The sequence below is a fragment of the Hypanus sabinus genome, unplaced genomic scaffold (assembly GCF_030144855.1).
Source record: "Hypanus sabinus isolate sHypSab1 unplaced genomic scaffold, sHypSab1.hap1 scaffold_797, whole genome shotgun sequence".
In the NCBI taxonomy this organism is placed as follows: Eukaryota; Metazoa; Chordata; class Chondrichthyes; order Myliobatiformes; family Dasyatidae; genus Hypanus; species Hypanus sabinus.
Genome location: NW_026781648.1, coordinates 135,335 through 146,122, shown reverse-complemented (window position 1 = coordinate 146,122; position 10,788 = coordinate 135,335). Strand labels below are relative to the sequence as shown.

The window sequence follows — 10,788 nt, the reverse complement described above, 5'->3', positions numbered from 1 at the left end:
ACAGCAAATTATGTTTCTTGCAATAGTCGTGACCTCTACTAAATTGCTCCTCTTAATCCCGCGAGCTGTTGCGTGGTCTAAAATAAAAGCTATTAACATGTTCAACCAAATATTGAACATAAAAATTTACAACACATTAAAGGCCCTTCGGCCCACAATGTTGTGCCGACCATGCAACCTAATCAACGTTTGTAGAGACTGCCTAGAATTTCCCTCGCGTAATCTTCTATTTTTCTAAGCTCCATATACTTATCTAAGAAATACCTGAAAGACGCTATTGTATCCGTTTCCACCACCTCCTTCGGTAACGGCCCATTCCACGCACCTACCACTCTGTGTGAAAGACTTATCCCGATATACTCTCGGTTCCTTTTTCCAAGTTCCTTAAAACTGTGCCCCGCCCCCCCCCCCCCGGTTCCATTTCAGCTTCGGGGCAAAAGCCCTCTGGCTCTCCACAGTATCAATGCCCCTCATCATCTTGTACACATCAATCCGCTCACCTCTTATACTCTCTTGAGTATCCACATCTTTCCAACAGAACTGAGATAAGTTCTCCAAGTGGGGTCTGACAAAGTTCTTATATAGCTGTAATTCTACCATGGTTGATGAATGCCTTAACAGCACTGCCAGTCTCCGCAGCAGCTTTGTGTCACAGACCCCAAGATCTCTCAGAGCCTCAAAGCTGCCAAGAGTATGACCATTAATATTATTGTCACAGGTGCGGAGTAAAGGTGGACCTAAAGGCAGGACACATAAGTTTTGTAGGGTTAATTAAATAGAGTTTATGAATAATTACAAGGAAAGCCCTGATGCAAGGACAGATCAGAGAGAACTCAAGGAGAGAACAAAGCGGAAGCGGGAATAAGCGTGATGGACTTGGAACAGGACTAGGAGTTTCAAGAAAGCACGGGAACAAACGACGTTGGACAAGACACAGGCCCTGGACGACTAGGATACAGGGCCTGGGCTAGGAATAGACAAGGAAAGCAGCACCTGGATGAGGAAATAGGAACTTAGATCCTGGACAATGAATGCGAGCCTGATACTGGACAGGGACCCGGAATCTGGTCTGGGCTCGGGTTCGGATTCCGGATCTAGGCGAGGACAAGACGTGGCAGGGCAACAGGACTGGACGAGGAACTCCTATACAGGATGAGAACACGAAGCTTTGACTTGGACTTGGAACTGGAACCTGGAACTCGGGACCCAGACATGGACTTCATAGTTGAACCTCGGAGCTTTGATTGGATACTTTAACATCGGAGTTTGGACTGGATCCTTGAAACTCGGAGCTTGGACTTGCTCCACAAAACCTGGACTTGGACAGGTAAAGATAGTTTTATCTCAGGGTAGGTGCAGACGGCCTAGCCTAACCTGTGGAGGCGAGGACAAGAAACACTGAGCCAGGTCTCCTTCTTGGACACAGGACGTAGTCGGGACTGTTTTTGACACAGGGTCAGGTCCCTTCTACACAGGGTCGGAACCCGTTTTAGACACAGGACATGGAGACGGCGACCACACAACGATAGACAGTTTTTTTACCTGCACACAAGTTTGCTCCAAGCAGCAGTGAGCTCTTGACTCACACCGACGGGTTAACTTCGACGGACCCGCTCTGGCGATGAAAGGCGGCTTGCTGGCACTTGCCTCGGGGAGGAGACTTGGCTTGCTCCGGAAAAAAACTTAGTTGGCTCCGGAAAGATGACTTTGGCTCGCACTAGCTTCGATGACTTCATTAGTGCTCCATAACGCTCTTGCCTCGACTAGCTGGAAGCCGGAGACTTATGAACTGCCGGTTTAGTCTAGAGTAATCACATTGCCCGAGGATCACGGGAAAACATGGAATTAAAGGGAAACAAGGAGTCAACGGTCCCGATCGTAACACAAACAAGGGAAATTTAAAGGGAACCCGATCCGGACCATGACAATTATATTCTGTATTCTAATTAGACCTACCAAAATAAATCACTTCATAATCATCTGGGTTGAGGTCATTCTACCTACTTCTCAGACCAGTGCTAGATCCGATCGATGTGCTGGTGTAACCTCTGACAACCATCCAGACTATGCACAACACCCTCAACTTTTGTGTCATCAGCAAACTTACTAACTCCTACTCTTCCTCCAGGTCATTTATAAAAATCAGGATGAAGAGAGATCCGAGAACAGATCCTTGCGGAGCACCACTAGTCACCGACCTCCATGCAGAATACGAACCATCTACAACCCCCCTTTGCCTTCTGTGAGCGAGCCACACAGCATGGCCTCCTTGGACTCGTATACACGACATCCACTGCTCTAACTCCGTTAATGTGTTTTGCTACTTCCTGAAAGAATTCAACCAGGCTCGTAAGGCACGATCTGCCCTTGACAAAGACATGCGGACTATTCCTTATCAGATTAAGTCTCTCCAAATGTTCATAACTCTCGTCTCTCAGGATCTTCTCTAACAACTTGCCCACCACTGAAGTCAGACACAGAGTCTGTAATTTCCTGAGTTATCTCTACTCCCTTTCTTGAACAAGGGAACCGTATTTGCAATCCTCCAATTCCCTGGTACTTCTTCCATCCCTATTGATGATGCAAAGACCATCGCTAGAAGCTCAGCAATCTCCTCCTTCGCTTCCCACAGCAGCCTGGGGTATATTGCATCCGGTACCGGTGACTTATCTAACTGAACGCTTTGCAGAATCTCCAGCACAGCCTCTTTCTTAATCTCTATATGCCCATGCGCTTCAGTCCGCTGTAAGAGATCCGCACAATTGCCTAGGTCTTTGCTCCTGGTGAATTCTGAAGCTAAGTATTCATTAGCGGAGTATTCATTAGCGTTAGTGGGAGAGTACCTCCGCTCTCTCTCCCACTCCATGCACACGTTTCCACTGTCGCACCTGATTGGTAATATTCTCACACGGTTCCACACAATCGGGGAATGTTAGTTATATTAAAGAACGTCTCATTTCGGAATGGCACGGACTGGTTTAGTTAATGGAATCCTGAACAAAAAACAAACACAACGGCTGATAGCGAGAGCTGAGGTCAAAATAAAATGATGTAAACTCACGGCAAAAAGGGCAGCAAATGTAACAGGTAACGTTACGGGCTGGAGACCCTAGGTCATGTTCTTTATCATACGTTAAAGGTTCTATCACTCTACCCTGCAGGTGAAATGGTTAAATACAATATTAAGCAACACACACAAAACGCTGGTGGAGCGCAGCAGGCCAGGCAGCATCTATAAGGAGAAGAACTGTCGACGGTTAGGGCCGAGACCCTTCGTCACTTCTAAGGAAATATACTAAGAGATTTGAAAGTAGGATTGGGAGGGGAAATTACGAAATGGTAGGAGAAGACCAGAGTGGGTGGGGTGAAGTTGAGAGCCGGAAAGGTGATTGGCAAAAGGGATTCAGAGCTGTAGAAGGATCATGGGACGGGAGGCCTAGGGAGAAATAAAGGGGGAGGGGAGTACCAGAGGGAGATGGAGAACAGGCAGAGTGATGGGCAGAGAAAGACAGAAAAACAAACAACTAAATATGTCAGGGATGGGGTAAGAAGGGGAAGAGGGTCATTAACGGAAGTTAGAGAAGTCAATGTTCATGCCATCAGTTTGGAGGCTACCCAGCCGCTATATAAGGTGTTGTTCCTCCAACCTGAGTGTGGCTTCATCTTGACAGTAGAGGAGGCCATGGATGGACATATCATTAAAATGACTTTGTTAACACGCGAATTAGAGTGATTTTTCGAACTGGTTCCATTTGATTTAAGCAGAAATGCCGCTCACTGTTGGCCTTTTGAAATGACGTCAAAGCATACCCAGGCTGTTGGACTGTTTTTGGTGAATTACTCTACGGATAATTCAAATTTTGATATTTATCGAAATAAAGGACAGGGCTGGAAAGACTGGAGAACGTTAGATGGCCAGGGAGGTGATAAATTTGGTCAAGAATGAAAAGGAAACGTAAGTAAAGCTTCACAAGTTAGGATCAAACAAAACACATGAGGTATAAATATGCCAGAAAAGAACTAAAAAAGGGAATAACGAAGAGGAATCATGAAAAATTCTTGGCCAGCTGGATTAATGTGAATCGTAAGCCTGATTCAGTAACTTGCTCAAATCTCAGGCATTCACAAAACTGCATGTTATATTATATCACATAACACCTCACAGATAACTTCTTTGGAAATTATCTCTACTTTGCAGATGACCTGAAACATTGTTGTGTCTATTTTAAAACACAGAAAGCAAAACAACTTAATTTCACAAAATGGGAGAAGTAAAACAGTTCCACAAAATGGCAGTTTCCATTTCCAAACACAAAAAAATAACGTGAACATCAATTGGCACCAAGTAAAAGTTATCATGTCGATGAAGTGCACATCCTCATGAAGCGAGGATAGAACCTGGTGGGATATTTAATTACAGATTCTTGAAGGAATAATAAACAACACTAAATGTGATATAAAAATAATAGCAGTTAAAAAAGATCTAATTCTCTTCCGCCGTATATGACGAATAAACTCTCCTCCGGCTTCAAGCTGGGTACATTATCGTTTATAACCGACATTCCAATGACAAGAAGAAGATAGCGAAGTTTGTCATTGAAACGTCGGATGTAATCGATGCCAGTACCCGGCTTGAAGCTCGAGAAGTTGTTGAACAAGGGAACTAGAGGTTAATGGGAACGCGGTTAACCATTTCCTCGATGACGGTTAGGAATATTTTTACATATCATGATCTCTGTAGAAATAAGTATTAAAATATGTGGTTTTCAGAAAACAAGGGAAATATTTTGTTCCCTGTTCAGAGGACGAAGGTCATTTTGATCCTAGAAACGTTTAAGATGATTTCTTGTATCTCCAGGCAATAACAGGGAGGAGCTGACACAGCAATGTTGATATCAAGTTCTAAGATTGTGATTGATTAGGATAAGTGACTTTCAGAAAACAATTCAAGAATTTTGGTCCGAATTCAGAGGACAGTGATCCTTTTGTTCCGAGAAAGGTTTAATCTGATTTCATTCTATAAACAAGCAGTATCGGGGCGGAGCTCATAGCTTGGAGTTTGTTTAATAGTCTCTTTGTGGGTCGTAATGGGATATCACAGAAATAACTTGCGAAACCTACAAAGGCATAGAGCCGGTGGACATGTTCATCAGACAAAATAAGGTTGACACAGCCTCGGCGATTACTTTCTGCATTCCCCCCTCATCCCCCACTCTACGCTTGCACATCCACTGAGCAGTTCCAGGCCTGATCAAGGTCGTTCTTGTGTGTTGCAATACCAGTCACGAGGTACAAATCATGACTCTGATTTCGAATTATTTTACTTAACCTGATCAGGAGCCCTCCGTGCCTTTGCGAGAAGTTGAAATCCCAACAGATTCTGTTAGGGACCCCACTTCTGCACCCTCATGTGGGCTTTTCCATTTACATTCCGCACTTGGCTGGCAATGCCCCGCATTTCCTAATTTCGAATCCATTATCACAGTCTCCTCAACTAAGGAACCGATGAGCACAATAATACGAAAATATTCGCGATACAGACATTGGCCATTCTATCAATCGGGACCGCCCCGCCATTCCATTATGACTCATTTATTATCCCTTTAAAGACTGTTTTCCTGCCTTCTCCTCGTCGTTTTTAATCGTGCAAACTGCGCCTGAAGTATAACTAATATCTCGGACTGCACAGCCGAAGAATCCCACAGATTCCCTGCGCTCTGGCTGAAGAAGATTTTCCCCATCTGTGTTCTAATTGGATGTCCTTCAATTCTGAGGCGTTGATCTCTGATCCTAGACTACCCACTGTAGGAAACGTCCTTTCAAAATCCTCTGTATCGGGAGGTTTCAATGTTCGATAGTTTACCAAGAGATCTCCCTTCATACTGATAAACTCACCGTGAGTTAATCAGTCTGATGGCCTCGTGGAAGAAGCTGTCCCGGAGCCTGTTGGTCCGGGCTTTTATGCTGCCGAATGGTAGCAGCCTGAACAGTCTGTGATTGGGGTGCCTCTGTTCCCCAATGATACTTAGGTCGCGTTTTTTCACCTGTGTTTGTAAATGTACTGAATCATGGAAAGTTCACAACTACAGATGTGCCGGGCCCTCCGCACCACACTCTGCAGAATCCTGCGAGTAAGGGAGGTACAGTTCCCATACCAGGTTGTGATGCAGCCAGTCAGGATGCTCTCAATTTTACTCCTTGAGAACTTTCTTAGGATTTAGGGGCCCATACCAAATTTCCTCAAACGTCTGAGCCAAAGGAAGCGCCGTTGTGCCTTTTTCACAACACACCTGGTGTGCACAGACCACGTGAGTTCCCCGGTGATGTGGATGCCGAGGAACCTAAAGCTGTTGACCCTCTGAACCACAAATACAATAATGTTAACAGGGATTATCCCACCTCCATTTCTCCTGTAATCCTCAACCAGCTTCTTTGCTTTTGCAACATTGAGGGTGAGCTAGTTTCCTTGCAACCACTCTGTCAGGGAGATGACTTCTTCCCTGGAGGCCACCTCGTTATTGTTTAAGTCCAATCCATTTAGCGTCGTCAGCAAATTTAATTAGCAGATTAGATCAGTGGGTAGCGAAACAATCATGAGTATACGGGGGGGGGGGGCTTAGTACACAGCCCTAAGGGGCTCATGTGTTGAGATTCAGAGGGGTGGAGAAGATGGGGCCCACTCTTGTGAATTGTGAAGTTATACATTTTAACATTATTGAAATTATAAAACGAAAATTCTTTTTACTTGTTTCTTGTTTTCCTCTGTTTTCCTCATCATTACTGTAAAGGCCGTGCTGCAAACCTGCTTTATCAAGGTTAACTTATATTTACTGTTTGAAAATACTCTCAGGCCAATAGGAAATGTGTCCCGATATGTTGTCAGATTAGAGACAAGCTGGGCCGATGAAGAACTACATCGCATCTGTACTGTAGGATTCGATGTTTGCTGAAACTGGAAAGCTTCAGCCAGACAGAGAAAGGGCAATTATTCTCCCAGCAACATACTGGTATAGAAGATAAACCAGAACTTTAAATAAAGGGAAAACGCCGAACGAGAAGGAAAGAGAATGGACGTCGGGATTGGCAGACACGGCCAGGTCACTAGGAAGGTTTAGAAAATGGACACTTCGACAGTGGATCTGCGTGTTTTCAATACCGGGCATCAGGGTGATATAACGTGCAAGGTAAAATACATTTTACAGGACGGAAATTACCAAGCAATCCAATCTATACTTGGATTTTTTCCCACTGAAATAAAGGCATAACTGCTGGGAACAGCAACACTTTCAGGCAGTTCAATTCACTAATATGCTTTCAGAGCAGGTTTTTTATTTCAAAATTTGTAAATTATTTGATCCTATCATCTGAGCGGTACAGACCTAAAATATTTCAAAACTAAAGTAGCCGGCGAGAGCAGAAGACCTTTCAGTTGTTCTCTAAATTTTGTCTGGGTTACTCCGTAGATAAAAGTATTTGTGCAGCTGCTGAAATTCTGAATCACTGAACCCCAAACCTGTGCCTGAAAAAAGCCGGATAGACATTTCTAGGTCTGTGTAGAGGCATCGCATGAGAATGAAGACCAGAGTGGTTGTCGCCCAACAGAGAAGGAAACTCGCCGACAGGCTGAAGAGCAGAATGATGGATTGTCTCCGAATCTCCATCTCCGGATCTCGCTGTTTCCCGCAATTTCCCCGTCCCTTCAGCCCGCTGCGGACTCTGCTCGCCGCCAGTATCTGTCTGACGGTCCGAGTATTGAGGGTCAAAATGAGGAAGAAAGGAAGTAGCGGATTCAACAGACGGTCCACCCAATAAAACCCCTCAAACGATCCCGAGAAAAGAAGTACGGACCTATCGAAACAGACCCAGTGACCACTCACCAACAACGATGCCCATTCCATGTATACGAAATAAAATGGTATGTTTTTTAAACAGAAACCGATCGATATTGCGCCAATCACCAAACCCGCAATTTTTGGGATGCAGTATTTCGTTTTAAAATTAGCGGAGCAAATGGCCACAAAGCGATCGAAAGTGAAAGCGACAGTAAACCACACGGAACAGTCAACGGTCACGTGACACAGGACGTAGTGGACAAGGCAGAACGGAGCGTTGCCCAGGACTCCGTAAGGAAATCTGTATGCTCGACCCATCTGGTAGAACAGGACTTCGATAATCACCACCATTAGATCCGCCGCAGCCATCGCCACCAGGTACCGCGTCACACATTTGGAGAGACCGCAGTTTCCTCGGCTGAGAATGATGATGGCCACAAGGTTAACTGCAGTGAATCAAAAAAGACCAAAAATAAGATTAAAGAAAATCAAAAGCATTTTTTTTTGTAGAAATACAGCAGTCATTTGTTCGATTGAGGTAAAATCCATCGTTCATCTCTGCTGGACGTTATCAGTGGAAGTAAAAAAATACTTTGCTTGTTTCAACACGTGACCGCAGCACAAAGCGTTTGACAGTAGCGCATGCTCACATTAATCTCTTCACGTTCACCGATGCAGCAGCGATGAGCAGAGTCCAAGAATGATGGAGCACAGAAACGGGTCCTTCGGCCCAATATCTCCATACTGACCGACGTGGACATCTGATACCGTTTTCCGTGATTGGATCAGATTCGTCAAACTATTCATGTGTACTTCAAATATTAGTAACGACTCTGTAAGGCCCATTTCCTTTGTCAGGCTGTTCAATGCACACAGCAACTTCTATGTGAGGAAACGTCGCTCGGAATCCAACTACATTTCTGCCTTTTGCAATAAAATGCCACTCGGCCGAACCTCTCCCTGTAACTCAATCCCGCGAGTCCCTGCAAATCTTTGTAAATACCGACTGCACTCTTTTCAGCGGACTTCTGGCTTTCCTATCACAGGGCGACCAAGACTGTTCACAGAACTCCAAGCGCGGTATCTCCAAGGAGAGGGGTAGTGTAATTGAAGTGCGCATCTACGCTTCTTTCCGAAAGTCTGAGTTACTATTCGATTGCAAGGTCAGATTCTGAAACCAAGATCTTGCACCGCAGCAACCATCCCTCTGTTTTATTTTACTGCTTCGGGGACAAACCATTGCTCTGAGCAGAACATTGTTACCCGGTCTTAAAAGTACTCGGCACTTGTAATGTTTTTTAAATCTGTAATATGCAAGTCAAACGATGACCAAACATAACACACAACACACGTAGACACTGTCAGGCAGTCACAATTGACAGGGAGGATGCAACAGTGAAATGTCCTGACGGGACGACGTTGGTGGTTTCTTAAAAGTAAGACTTCTATTCTGTCTTTATTGTGACCATCTTTGACAGTGTTGTAACTTCAAACAATGACAATGCACACACGTTGAAGCTAAAATTTTTCAATGTAACTGTTGTACGATTAGTGCTTAGCACATTTATGGTTTGTATTCATTAATACAGTTAAATTCAGTTTATTTCATTATTATATTACCAAAGATGTCGGAACATTTTAGCATAATTTTAAAATGATGTTAACATGGTGTAAAAGAAATTCCAGCTCCTTGTCCACAAATGCCACGTTCGCGGGGGAGTTTCAATCATGGCGAGGCTGTGGTATGGAATTGATGATGGGCGCAGTAAAATAAGTCCTGATCCATCGAGGATCAGGACTTAAAGATGACTCCGTTTCCTCTACAGTCCTCCGCTCTACCAACTGAGCTATCGAAGGAAAAGCGACACCAAGTTTCTCCACGTTGGCTCCTACCGACAATCATGATGCAGATTTCAGACTGGCATCTGTCGACCGATGGCAAAAGCCTGCCTGTGGCAACTATGTCGTCCTTCCAGCACTGGGGGCCACAAGCCACGGGATGACGCCTATCACCGCGCTTCTGACAATTCTCGGGACACTACGATTCCAACACAGCTCTTTGATCGTCCTCGCCCGTTCAAATCAAAGGTTACTCAGCTTTCTCTTTTCACCCAGTAACCAGGGCAATGTCCTTTTAACCACTCACCTGATTTATGCCTGAATCGTCGCCTGCAGCTCATGCATTACTGAAACATCAGCTGCCAGCCGGATTTCCCTCCAATCTGCTTTCAACGCAGCACACCTACGACAATTTCTCCCGGCCCTTTGACTGAGACACTTTCCGCACTACCGCATCTTTTGTGCATTCCAAGTTCAGGGATTTGATGCGACGAATCCTCTGAATACAAAATGCCGATGGAGAATGCGAGCATCGATCTCGCTACCTCTCGCATGCTAAGCGAGCGCTCTACCATTTGAGCTAATTCCCCAGCACATCGCACTAGCCTCCTATAATTTGCTCTGTCGGACAAACATCATTGCATGCCTGCCACTGTTCACCGATGCACAATCAGCAGCTCACAGTCAGGCACACACACTCACTCACTCATCAGTAGCTGAGCGCGGCGTGAGGTCTCTGCTTCCGTATAAGTAATCGAAAGGTACTTACCCGGGATACCGACAATTACAGTGACTGTGTAACAAATCTCCCTGTCTGGAAACATTGTTGATCCAAGGCTGCTCTGTTTGGAATGTTGTCAATTTCTAAATTTCATAAATGTTGTAAATAGCCAGTAAATAAACTCAAACAGTTATAACAAAAGCCAGAGAGCAAATTTCCTTTGCGCCTACTGAGTAAAACTCTTCACGGATCACACGTTGTTGAGAGTCCACCGCGTCTGGATGTTTCCGTCTTCAATGTAGCTGAAGCACAGAATGACGTACTTTTATAGAAAAATCGGTCACCAACAATGAAAACAACTTGCACAGTGACTGGTGCTAATTACCGCTAATTAGC

The 10,788-nt window shown here is 44.7% G+C and overlaps 1 non-coding gene across 1 annotated transcript; it reads right to left on the bottom strand.

Annotated features, from left to right (window-relative positions):
• Window positions 1-10,188: 10,188 nt before the first annotated feature.
• On the bottom strand, window positions 10,189-10,261 carry trnaa-agc (transfer RNA alanine (anticodon AGC)). The gene has a single exon. It is a non-coding gene; the product is annotated as a tRNA-Ala (tRNA).
• Window positions 10,262-10,788: the final 527 nt, after the last annotated feature.